Here is a 13,785-nt window from a genome sequence, read left to right on the forward strand (position 1 = left end):
CCCCCCCCCCCAAGCTGAAGAGGCCTATGGCTGCTATATAGCCAGCCGGTTGCAGCAATTAGAGAGGGGCCAACGCCTCCAATGTGAGCGACTCATTTTCTCTGCCTTTCAGAAGGGGCTGAGTGGCAAGTTAACTGCCACAAGCCAAATCTTGGATCAAGTTCCTCCTGTTCCTCCTCCTCCTCCTGCCACAAGTACACCACCAAAGACACAGCCTCACAGGCAGGCTGCAAGGAAGTCTGCAGGGAAGGGTGGAGTGAAGAGAAGAAAGTGATGACCCGGCTTCAGTCTGGTCTGATCGAAGACGGAGCCTGTTGTACCACAGCCTGGGGACATATATACCATCTGCTGCTGCTCTTGATCTCTGGGATTCATGGACCAGATTGTGCTCCCCATTATATGTACTTCTCAATATCCCAATTTTCTTTTACACAGACTTGATGTGTGCCCTGGGGCCAAAAGGCTACACAAATTGCTCAAATTTCTCCAGCGTTGCCTTCATCTTTATTTTGTTAACCAGAATAAATGGATATTTTATTTTGAAAATATACTTGCCTATGTGTTTTTAGTCAAATACATTCCTAAAAGACAATGTGAAATGAACAAGGGACACCAACCTCCTTGAGGTTCCAAAAATAAAAATATATAATGTTATTGTGGTAACTTGGCACCAAAATAATAAAAAAAAGGTTATTGTGGTAATGACACACAAAAAATAAAAAGGTTATTGTGGTAATGACACACAAAAAATAAAAAGGTTATTGTGGTAATGACACACAAAAAAAAAGGTTATTGTGGTAATGACACACAAAAAATAAAAAGGTTATTGTGGTAATGACACACAAAAAATAAAAAGGTTATTGTGGTAATGAAGCAAAAAAAAAATATAAAAAGAAAATGTTTATTGTGTTAACTTGACAGAAAAATAAAATATGGAGATCAATAGAAAATAATTTGGAAATAATCATACTAAAAATCTGGATGAAATAAAAAATAATAAAAGAGGACTACAAAAAAAATAGTTTAAAATATATTATTACTGAGATGGGGCTTTAAAATAAAAACAATATCATTCATGAGATCAGGAGAAATAATCCAGAAAAGGGTTTGTGAAAACTCTGCGTGAGTGAATATGAGCAGCAAAGCAACTTCGTTCTTCTAGCATTATAAAGAAGATGCGCTGCATTTAAACAAGCACAGAATTTGCAGCATGACGAATGTGCTACTTCCAATATGAACTGTAGTTTTACCAGACTGAGCGCTTCGGTACTGGGTCCGGTGGAGATCCGGCGAAAAAATTTGAAACATGTTCCATTTCTAAAGTCTGTCGGATTTTTGCAAATCAATAGTCCACTGCAGCCCACACACAATCGAATGGTCCGCCGGAATCGTTCCTTTAGACCTTTGATGTCGACAAGTCCGCTCGTGTCTACACGGCAGTCTGCAAAAGACTTGAGACTAGGAGCGGAGGTTTACCTTCCGGCAAGACAACGACCAGAAACATACAGCCAGAGCTACAATGGAATGGTTTAGATCAAAGCATATCCATGTGTTAGAATGGCCCAGTCAAAGTCCAGACCTAAATCCAATTGAGAATCTGTGGCAAGACTTGAAAATAACTGTTAGCAGATGCTCTCCATCCAATCTGACAAAGCTTGAGATATTTTGCAAAGAAGAATGGGCAAAAATGTCACTGTCTAGATGTGCAAAGCTGGTAGAGGCATCCCCCTATAAAGCCAACATTCTTTTTTGTACCACTGACCTGAAATGTAAAGGCATCCTATGTTACATACTTTTGACCGCTGCACTCTGTACACTATATTTTGCTTTGCATATTTCCTACCACATACTATATGCTGTGTAGTATAGTGCATAGACCTGTTTCCTTCCCTATACTGTGTATGCTATGTTGGGTTACATAGTCCTTAACAAAGCATTCATTGTCTCAACATTTGCTGATTGCTTTGTAGTTTTCACTGTTTTTAGCCACACTTATTTGCTTTTTGTTGGCCAATCAAAACACTGCAAATATATGAAGGCTTTCTTGAAAAATAAAAAGGATCCTAACCTAGTCAACATTCCTGGTCTCAGGAGGAGGTATCAATTCCAGGGACAATGCATAGTTCCAAAGCATGGTTGTATCAATCCTCATCACTCCATGCCCACAAAACATTATATCCCAGTATCCCGATTCCTACTAAAAAGAAGTGAATGTGCACTAAAGCCAGTTACTGTAACATCTGATTCTGAACTCTGCTGTATTTTGTGGCAATCTGTGTAGTTATGAAAGATTCCAGGAGCAGAAGACATCAGAAGACATCAGTACTAACTGCTAAACCACCTTGTTAAACTAATTGTCATATCAGTTTTTTGTTTATATTGATATGAATGTTGTCATTTGCCATACTTTTTCAAGTTTTATAAAAATGACATTGCTTAACATTGCAAGCAAATAATAGAAAAGGTAATTTTTTTACAGAATACAGTAGATGTGCAGAGACACCAAACCACTTTACATATTAGCAGGTTATTTAAATCTATAAGGACAAAGCTATCTTTAATTAAATCTTTTGTGCATTGCATAGTCTATGAAAATGTAGCAGCAAATCCTTAAAGGCATTTTATTGTATGCGTAATTCACTAATCTTCAGCTAGTGGACATAATGGAAAATTTGATAAAATTGGATCCAATACATTTTACTTAAAGGATAAGTTCACCTTTAAAAAAATAGTAAATGCACATTTTTTTGCTGGTAAAAACATGTGTATTTATTATTTTTTTGTCTAATGCCGCATACACACGATCGGATTATCCAGCGGACCAGAGTCTGCCGGACAATCAGCCCATGTGTGACCTCCGGCGGACTTTTTCTTCCCAAAAGTCCGGCAGACTTATGCCGTATACACATGATCAAACAATCCGGTGGAAAAGTCCGGCGGACTTTTTAGACCCAAAAGTACGGTGGAATTAGAAAGTAGTTTTGCGCTCCAATCTTTCAGTCGGACCCGCATTTCGGCGGACAATCCGGCCGTGTGTGTGCCAGTCGGCCATACTTTTGAAATGAATGGACTTTTCCCGCCCGGAGAAAAGTCAGCTCATTTTGAGCGCGTCAAAAGGCACCCCCCAAGGCACCCCCCCATGTTGAGGGCACGCGGCCTGGTACAGCTCAGGAGGGGGGGCGCTCGCCCTCAACATGGGGGGGCGCACGCCCCCCCCACCCCAAAGCACCTTATCCCCATGTTGATGAGGACAAGGGCCTCTTCCCGACAACCCTGGCCGTTGGTTGTCAGGGTCTGCAGGCGGGGGGCTTATCGGAATCCGGGAGCCCCCTTTAATAAGGGGGCCCCCGGATACCGGCCCCCCCGCCCTATGTGAATGAGTATGGGGTACAATGTACCCCTACCCATTCACCTGTAAAAAAAAGTAAAAAAAAAACACAACACACAAGGGTTAAATAGTTTATTGCAAAGCTCCGGGGGTCTTCTCGCCGGACTGCTCTGCTATCTTCTGCTAGCTCTTTTGCTAGCGAAGGAGCCCGGCTTTCTTCTTCGCCGCCACCGCCGCCCTCTTCTTCCGACTTCTGTTGGTCTTGTTGAGGGCACGCGGCCTGGTATGGCTCAGGAGGGGGGGCTCGCTCGCTCCCCCCTTTCCTGGCCATGCTCAGACAAGGGTCTGATGTGGACCTGGGGGGGACCCCCACGACTTTTTCGGCGTTGGGGTTCCCCTTTAAGTCCATACCAGGTGGCCCTGGCTACCTGGAGACGCGCTCAAAATGAGTGGACTTTCGTCCGCGTGTGTGGGCGAGCCCGTTCATTTCAAAAGTACGGCGGATAGTCCGGCGGACTTAATATGCCATATTAGTCCGCTGAAAAAGTGCCGTGTGTGGGCAAGTAGCCCATTCGGGAAGTCCGCCAGACTAAGTCCGCTACGTGTGTACGCGGCATTAGAAAGAAGTTTTGACTCAAAATTGTCGTCTGGCGCATAATCCGCCCATCTGTGTGCTAGTCCGCTGGACTTTTGAAATTAACGGACTTGCCCACACACGGAGAAAAGTCCATTCATTTTGAATGTGACTCCAGGTAGACGGGACTAGCGAAGGAAGTGAATGTCGCCGCCTCCATCGGCGAGCTTGACACCTCGCAAGCCCCTGTCACCTGGTATGGATTTAAAGGGGAACCCCATGCCGAAAAAACGGTGTGGGGGTCCCCCAAAGTCCATAGCAGACTCTTACCCGAGCACGCAGCCTGGCCAGTCAGGAAAGGGGATGGGGACGAGTGAGCGCCCCCCCTCCTGAGCCGTACCAAGCCATGTGCCCTCAACATGGGGGGTGCTTTGGGGAAGGGGGCCCTGCGCCCCCCCACCGCAAAGCACCTTGTCCCCATGTTGATGAGGACAATGGCCCCTTCCCGACAACCTTGGCTGTTGGTTGTCGGGGTCTGCGGGCGGGGGGCTTATCAGAATCCGGCAGCCCCCTTTAATAAGGGGCCCCCAGATTTCAGCCCCCCACCCTGTGTGAATGAGTATGGGGTACAATGTACCCCTACCCATTCACCTGGGGAAAAAAAGTGTAAATAAAAAAACACAAAACAGGTTTTTAAAATACTTTATTAGACAGCTCCGGGGGTCTTCTTCCATCTTGATGGGGTCTTCTCGCTGGACTCACTCGTCCCCACCCCCTTTCCTGACCGGCCGAGCTGCATGCTTGGATAAGGGTCTGATATGGACTTTGGGGGGACCCCCGTGCCTTTTTTTGGCATAGGGCTTCCCCTTTAAATCCATACCAGGTGACAGGGCTAGCGAGGTGTCAATCTCACCGATGGAGGTGGCGATATTGACTTCTTTTGCTATTTCCATCTACCTGGAGCCACGTTCAAAATGAATGGACTTTACTCCGTATGTAGGCAAGTTTGTTCATGTCAAAAGTCCAGTGGACTCCCGACAAGTCTGGTCGTGTGTGGGCAGGTCTGCTCGTTCTGAAAGTCCAGCGGACCTCCGCTGCAAAGTCCGGCGGGTTGTCCACCGTAATAGTCCGATCGTGTGTACGCGGCATAGGGAGAATTAAACCCCCAATCAGCAGATCATGAGTACAATGTCAGGCTCCTGCAGGCACTGCCTGCAGCTTTCTGCTCATGCCTCACAGGGTTTCTATTTGACGTACAATACCACCCCACCCCAAGCTACCTGATTAGTAGTACATTCCAGCCCCTCCTCCCGTTATCCCTGCTTAGTAGTACAGTACCATCCCCCAGCTCCTTGCTCAGTAGTAAATTCCTACCCCTCCTCTCCCGATCCCCGCTCATTAGTACATTTCCCATACCTCCCAACCCCTCTTCGCTCGGTACTACATTCCTCATACACCCCAACCCCCCTCCACTCAGTAGTACATTACTCATATCCCCCAACCCCCCTCCACTCAATAGTGCTTAACTAATACCCTCAACCCCCCCCCCCCCCCCCCCTCTGCTCAGTAGTACCCCACATGCTAAGTAGTACTAGCACTACTAAGCACCACACACAATTTTATGCAAGTTTAAATGAGGCCTGTGAACTAAAGAACACCTTCTCTCAATTGTATAGAGTGATAAGTGTCCTGAGAGCCACACGTCAAGTCAAAGCCTACTGTGTGATAGTGAATGGCAGTCACATCCTAGACTCCCCCAGGCCATGCCACCTTCTCTTTTTGGAGATGATGGGGGAGGGAGGTGGTCTGTAATCCACATCCTTCTTAGGGTGACAATCCTTTAGATCCAGAATACTAAGTGAGCAGCAAAAATATATGTTACTGTCAGGATTAGCAGGTGAAAATAAAGAAAAGAAAGCCTGGGAAAAGCACAATAAAGCAGCCCTATAATTATTGATGTATCCTTATATGTATTTTAAATAAAGGCAGTGTAAACACCTTAATTTGTATCAGATATCAGAAAATACTTATGTATTAAAAAGGGCCCAGGCGCTACCTCTAGTGGCTAAAGAGAGATGTGTGCATATATGTGTACATACATAAATATATAGATACACATACAGCACCACGGACTAGAAAATCCCAATAATTGTTGATGATAAGACCCTCCAACATCCGCTAGTTGAATGCAGGAGAGTGGAGTAGACAAAGGAAATTGGCTAACAAACCATATAATTTTACCCAGATGGCAAAAAATATATATTCAATGCTAGTTATTAGGTTACTACCTCTAGTATACTAAAGATGATGCAGACTATATATATCAGACCAATCCCATGAGTGCATGCATAAACCACTAGGTCCAACTCATGTAGCCAAATGCCCACTGAGCAGGCTAGTCACATCAGAAATATATATAGACCTAAATTAAAATTAATAAAATGAAAATAAAAATAAAGATAAATTGTGACTGTGCAAACACATAAATGCTAAAAATATATGAAAAGTGCTACAATACGCAAAATGCTGAAAATCACAAATGTGCAAAGATGCAAAAGTGTGCAAAAAAGTGCAAATGTTATACAATAATTAATCGCATAGAAAACTGATATAATTGTGACAAAGGAAACCAGATTAAATTAAGTTAAGGATAAAAATAAGAACAGACTTAATGCATAACGTCCATAGGTGAATTCATACATGAAACAAATAAAACAAATAATAATGTCCTGGAGGATGCAGTCCAAGCAAAGAAGAAAAATTTATGTATGCTCAAAAATCTTCAAGTAGGTGCAGGTTAAAGTGACTGGTGCTCAAATATATATAATTCAGGTGACTTCCGTGCTCACCCCCTCAGCTCCCCACTCACCGGAACTTAGTACCCACGAAGGGCAGTCAAGCATGTAAGTCTCAGACAGCAGGGACTGGTCCACGGAAGGGAAAATCCAAAGGAGGCAGTTTTCCACTCTTTACTCCTTTCTTGATGTGTAGAGAGGGTTTTTTTGAGCTGATGGTGGTAGATCAAAATGTCCTCAGAAAGAAAAAAGGGGGCTCATAGTGTAGTAATTCCAGGTCTCAAGGTTAATTTTAAACCACAAGCTTTATTGGTTAACACACCAGAATTTTTTTTTTTTAAACAAATTGCATAACCCCTAGAGGGGATAGTATACAGAAAAGGGGAAAAAGAGATTACAGTCCCAGGATGACTATAAATAAATAAACAGGATCTTATTGCAAAATAGTAGAAAAAATAACAATTTTAAACCATAGGAATAAAAATAAAAATTTAAATTAAAAATTAAGGTTAAATGACAGTGGTCCCAAAAATGTGTCAAAAATGTCCGATGTGTCCGCCATAATGTCGCAGTCACAATAAAAAACGCTGATCGCTGCCATTACTAGTAAAAAAAAAAAAATTATTAATAAAAATGCCATAAAACTATCCCCTATTTTGTAAACGCTATAAATTTAATAATCGCTTATTGCGATTTTTTTTTTACCAAAAATATGTACAAGAATGCGTAGCTAAACTGAGTAAAAAGAAAGTTTTTTATATATTTTTGGGGGATATTTATTATAGCAAAAAGTATCTATAGTAGCTCTATTTTTGTTTATAGCGCAAAAAATAAAAGCCGCAGGGGTGATCAAATACCACCAAAAGAAAGCTCTGTTTGTGGGAAAAAAAGGACGTCAATTTTGTATGGGAGCCACGTTGCACAACCAATGGTCAGTTAAAGCGACGCAGTGCCGAATTGCAAAAAGTGGTCTGTCTTAAGCCAGCAAAATGGTCCAGTCTGAAAGTGGTTAAATCACTGTGTACATATTGCACAATGCTCTTATGGGATAGAATGCTTTTGCATTGTTTGTTTTCTCTCTTTCAGGTGTTGATGAGTCAGGGCATCTTTCTTGGTCAAGGAGAGATAGGGATCTAGCCGGATAATAAACACTAACCATTTGTATATTGTTACAACTGTATACATTAGATCGATAGTCAGGGAACAATTCTTTTGCCTTACTACCTTTAAAGTGTAAATAATCATTTTTGATATCTAAATGTCATATGTGACTAACTATTTCATGTTCGATAATAATGTTTATTCATGTGGTACGCCACATACATTTGTTATCTTGTTATACTGTTAATCCTTTCCTGTTTTCACTACCTATCCCAGTTTTGCCAGGACATCCGCTCTCAGGCTTGGGAGCTTAAATTGTTTTGCAAACTCCAAGATGCAGTTTCTTGGGCAGGGGGAGGATGTTGCACTCTGGGGTTTAGTCAGGGAGCTCCTCACCAAATTCCTTGTCAGAGGTAGCTACCATAGTTAAATTGTTAGAGATCCATTGATTTCTCCACTAGGTACTTGGTGGTACTAGATATGACAAAGAAAATTCAAGGTCAGGTTATGGGTAGATAGGGTATCTCAGACGATGGGCAGGGATTTTCTTGAATCACTTGGCCTGCTGGTAGAGCCTATATATTTGGGTGGAGTCAGTTGATCTATGTTCTGTGCCACCCCGACTGCTGTCTAAGTGGATGTGTATCGTCTGCCCCAGGCTGCTAGGCTGGAGATTGGGCCTATCCTGGGAGAATCTGGCTGCCAGGCTGTGTGAGGGCCTATCACGGAGTAAGAGGGCAGCACAGGATTGGGACTCCGGCTTGCAGTCCAATTAAAAGTGATGGTTCTGATGACCGGAGAACCTGTCATGGTCAGTGGTAGAAGGGAAGCTGTCACCACTAAAGAACCAACCACCTTTACCAGGGACCACAGTGAGTAACTGAAGCAAGTACCGAAGCGGTATTCTCAGCGAACTCGTATGGTGCAGAGCCTCCTTGTGTAGGGACCGAGCCATTCAGCAGGGGTGAAGCTTGAAGGTATCCGAAGTGCCAAGCTAGGGAACCAGCAGGGAAGCGTGGGTGACTCTTGAGGGAGATACCACTGCAAAAGCCTTGAAGAGCTCACGGGATTCAGTTTGCTGAATCTGAGGGTCCAGTGAGAGATCAGGAGCTTGATGGGCTGAAGAACTACAACTTCTACTTGTAGTAAAGCTGTAAGAACTGTTACATTTGAATTAGAAACTAAACTAAGTACTGTAGCCATAGGGAACAGCAACCTTGCTCGTGCAGGCACCTTGCTTGCGCCTTTTCCTATACGGCTCACTTCCTATTGAAGCCTCGGAGTCTGCCTATTGAAATTGCAACAGCTAAAGGGTGTCCTGGCCCCAACCCTCTTTCCCTTGCAAAATATATAAGGACTGTTAAAAGAAATAAAACCTCTTTTTCATCCAACAAGTGTCTGGTGCCCAATGAATTTTACCACCTTTGCACCCACTATGCCTAACAACCCATTATATATTGAAGGATGTCAGCGGCCTGTGGCCTCAAAGGTTCTCATTACACTGGAAGAGGTTAGAGATTCTGCTACACAGACATAATAGAAGTCTAAGGGAAAGCATAACTAACCCACACAAAAAACATGGCTACAGGGCACTGCAGCCAAAGCGTAGCGGGTCAGTTTGAAGCCATCCTTACCTTTAAGCCCTAAAATGTATCAGTTTTATGTCCTATCCTTAATAACTTGTGTTATCTCATCTACCACTTCATGAGTTTCTTTGTAGATATGTGACTTGTTTTCACCCTACTCACTTGTACAGCTATATAATGTCCAGAACTATTAAATGAAAAACAATTCACAAACACACAATACATAACAATACATAAATCTTTAGACAGGTAAGCCTATGAAGCAGAGTAATTGAACTACACGTTTCAGTACTTATAATGAAAAATAGCTATACTGGCAATTTATATAGTACTACATGAAATATTGGTATTATTGATTGTAAGTAATTTTCATTAAATCATCATTTAATGATCAACTATACCCAAACTCGCCTTCAGAGACTTAACACAAGATGCATCAGCAATGGGGCAAAAGGTCTTCATATAAGATGCTTAGTATAAAACAATTACAATAAAATGACCTTTTAGGAAAACAATCTTGATTTTTGGCTCATTTCTACTTATACTCTGCCAACAAACATTAATGCATTCTGGGTCATGTGTCTTGCTAGAGGGTATAATTTTCTTTTAAACAAGGCATGATTGTGAACATGAAACAGATAATCTGTTATGTGTCCTTTTCTTCCCCTCTGTCCCACGTAATCACTGGTCTCTTTGGTACGCCAAACACACGCAGGCTCTATTCTCCATTTATACCCCGAGCTATAGAACATAAAATATCTCGTTCTTAGGAAACTATAGTATGCTTTGCTGACTAGTTGCCCATTTAATCATCTACCAGATAGAAAATAATCCACATTTAATTCATTAAAGTACATCCAAACCCAATCAGCAAGTCTCATAAGTTTAATTTTAAAAGTTGTTTTCAATATTTAAGTATGCTAAAATAAGTCCTAGTGATTCTGGCAAGAGGGTCCACATTGTGGGGTTTTCTATTATAAGAATTTTTGACTCTGTAACATGTGCCCCTGAGAGACAACTGTATAGACAGCCTATACGGACTGACATTGCATGATCCACCATTGTCAATATCAGGAGGTTCCAACAGTGGAATGAACACATGAACAAAGAGAGCTGGAGGAGATCCGAAGAATTGAGATGCAAAAACGATCGAAAAGGGCAAAAAAGTATTTTATTATAAAACAAATAACAATTCATTTTTAGTTCATCCAGCTCTTTTTTTAATCAATCGACTGAGCTGGCCAGTAGAGCTGTCATCCAGTAAGCCCCCTCCCCTCCTGCTGCTTATAAAACTATATTATGATGATACAATCCCCTCTGGTAAATAAGGACATGTGTCCCACTGCATGTGTTTTTTTTAAAAAAATGCAAATTTCTACCTCCCACCGCTCACATGACTGCTGGCCGCTCACCTCCACTCCTCCCCTCCTCCCGACTGACATCAGCGGGAGTTCTCGGCCCCGCCCACTGGAGCTGTCAGCCCAGGAGAAGAGGGCGGCAAGGAGTCACATGAACAATGGGAGGCACACTGACATCAGGTAGAATTCAGCATATTTTTGAAAAAATACATGCAGTCCCTATTTAACAGAGGGGCTTGCATCATCACAATATAGTGGCTTTACAACCACTTTAAGTTATGTTAATCTTTGAGTAATTGTTGTGAGATACAGCTTTGCTTTCTTGTAACAGAAGGTTTAAAGGTAGGCTTTTTGGTTCCTTTAGTATCATCTTACTGTGGCCCCAATGGTTGAACTGTACCCGTTATGTAACATGTGCTATCATTAAGCCTTTTGTAATACAGTCACATATGAAATTGCAACATTTCTAAGGTGAAGGAACAAAACAAGAAAAAATGGCCCTGTTGCATAGCAATGGTAACAAGATGAACTTCCAGCTGCATAGGTAAGTAAAACATTTAACAGTAGTAGTAATACCTCTGCTGAATGTGACAGCTTCTTGTTCTGGGATCTTGGATGTTAGGGATCCAGCAGTCACCGGTAATCTATAAACCAATGACTAATCCTTCCCTGGCCCCTTCAGCAATGGGGGTCCCCCAACTAAATTCATAATGGACTCTTAGATTTTGTATGGAATTTAAAGAGGATGTCACGGTCCCTACCGTGTATTTTGGACAGCCAGGTGTAGTCACGCCTCAAGTGGCTCTGGGTGGTATTGAACTCATGACTGCCAGTAGTTGTTCCCGTTACCTTACCTCTGAGCCACACCTCAGTTCTATTCTGCCTGCTTTCCAGCCATGTCTAGTTTTGCATAAGAACTGTGGGCAATTATGTTTGTACCTGTCACTCTTGGATCAGCTGTGGCAGGTTACCTAATCAGCTAGGGTATAAAACACTGCCTCACTCTGAGGGCTTTGTCAGTTCATTGTCTCTTGTTGCCAAAGGTTCCTGTGTTCTGGTGTTCCTGTGTTCCAAGACTGACCCCGGCTACCGACCCCGGCTACCGACCCCGGCTACCGACCCCGGCTACCGACCCCGGCTACCGACCCTGGCTACCGACCCTGGCTACCGACCCTGGCTACCGACCCTGGCTACCGACCCTGGCTTGTATATCGTTTATTCTGTCTTCTGGAATCCCTGACTACGGCTTTACCTGGACAATCCTTTGGCAAATTCCTGTCAAGCCCCCGTGCACAGATTCACAGCCCAGGTAGCTTATCTGTTTGTTACTGTGGGCTGTGTTTATTTGCAAGGGTGAGCATACATCTCTGCAACATGGACTCCAATCTAGGTAAGCCCTTACAGAGGAGTCCACAACAAAAAAAGGTCTGGCGGGTATGGGGGCCTGCAGGCGGAGAGCCCATTGGAATCTGGAAGCCATGTTTAAAATTGAAGTGATTCTGAAAGTAAGATAAAAAGTAAAAAATAACAAACGTGTTATATTTACCTGCACTTTGCATTGGTTTTGCACAGAGAAGCCCTGATCCTCTTTGTTTTGGGCCCTCGCTGGCAGTCCTGACTCCTCCCCCCTGCTGAGTGCCCACAATAGCAAGCCTCTTACTATGGGAGCACTTGAGCAGACTCTCTCCTGAGCCGCGCTCTGTATGTCTATTTAGACACAGAGCATGGTTTGCCCCACCTCCACTCTCTATATTGGCTTTCTTGCTGTGATTGACAGCAGTGGGAGACAATGGCTCCTGCTGCTGTGTGAGCCAATGAGGAGAGAGACCCGTAAGAGCCAGCTGCTCTCATGCTCTTTCTGGGGCTCAGGTAATAATAATTGGGTGCTGGGGGGGTGGAGCTGCACTTTTTACCTTAATGAATAGAATGTATTAAAGAGGAGTATAAACCCTGATGGGTTTTACTTTCTCTTTATTTCCCAGCAAAGGTAAAGCATAATGGGCTACTATGCATCACATAGTAGCCCATTATGTATCACTTAACTGAAACCGAAGCTTGCAATGTCACCGCTGTCCCCACTAGCAACGAGCGTCCATCTTTACCCCTCTTCCTTCCGGGGCCGCGAACTGTGACTGGCTGGAGTAGCTTGGCGTCACTCTCGCACCACCAGTCATGGCATTACCTCTTTAGAAATGGCCTGATCTGCTCTTTCCAAAGTATACATGCTCTGTAGACATAGGCGCATGTGCCGTAGACATAGGTGCATGGCTTTATTGTAAATATCTCCTAATCCATGGAGGTTTAGGAGATATTTCCAGCACCTACAAGTAAGCCTTAATATAGGCTTACCTGTAGGTAAAAGTGGTTGTACTGGGTGTACAACCACTTTAAGGTGAAAAATAAGGCAACAAACAATTTAAAGCAGAATTAAAGCTCTGAAATAGGGCCCCCAGGAGCTTTTAGTATGCACAGCATATTAGCATTTTATGTCAGACTTACTGTACCTGGGAAGTGATCTTCTCCAGTTCTGGGGTGTCAGGCCCCCTTGATCATTATGGGGGTTTCTATCTTCTCCTGGTCTTTCTTCCAGGTCCTCACTCTTTGGCCTCTCGATTAGTGTCATGTCACATCATCTTGAGATATAGCCATGCCATAAATGTACACTGAGTTGGTCATACACAGCTTAGTGTACACAAATGCTGACAGGCAGGATGTCATCTGTCATGAAAATCCTACCTGTCAGCCATATTTAAACTTTTACATTTAATTCCACTTTATGTCAAAATAATAAATGACACTTAAAATACACCAATATGTGTACAACTAAATGAAAAGATTTGTTTTCCTAGGGAATGTTTCCTGTTAAAGGTTGGTGAATATTAATGCAAGCATTTGAAGTTTACAGCATGGAGTCACATTTCAAAGGCAATCTTTCTAATCTTGAAAGTCATTATAACACAGAAGTCAGCTATAGACTCATCCTGCTCCCTTTAAAATGTTCTATTTATTTACTGTAACAGAAGTCATCTTATCCTGGCACTGT

This window comes from Lithobates pipiens, unplaced genomic scaffold (assembly GCF_037356315.1).
Source record: "Lithobates pipiens isolate NorthernLeopardFrog02 unplaced genomic scaffold, aLitPip1_a1.2 Scaffold_16, whole genome shotgun sequence".
Classification (NCBI taxonomy): domain Eukaryota; kingdom Metazoa; phylum Chordata; class Amphibia; order Anura; family Ranidae; genus Lithobates; species Lithobates pipiens.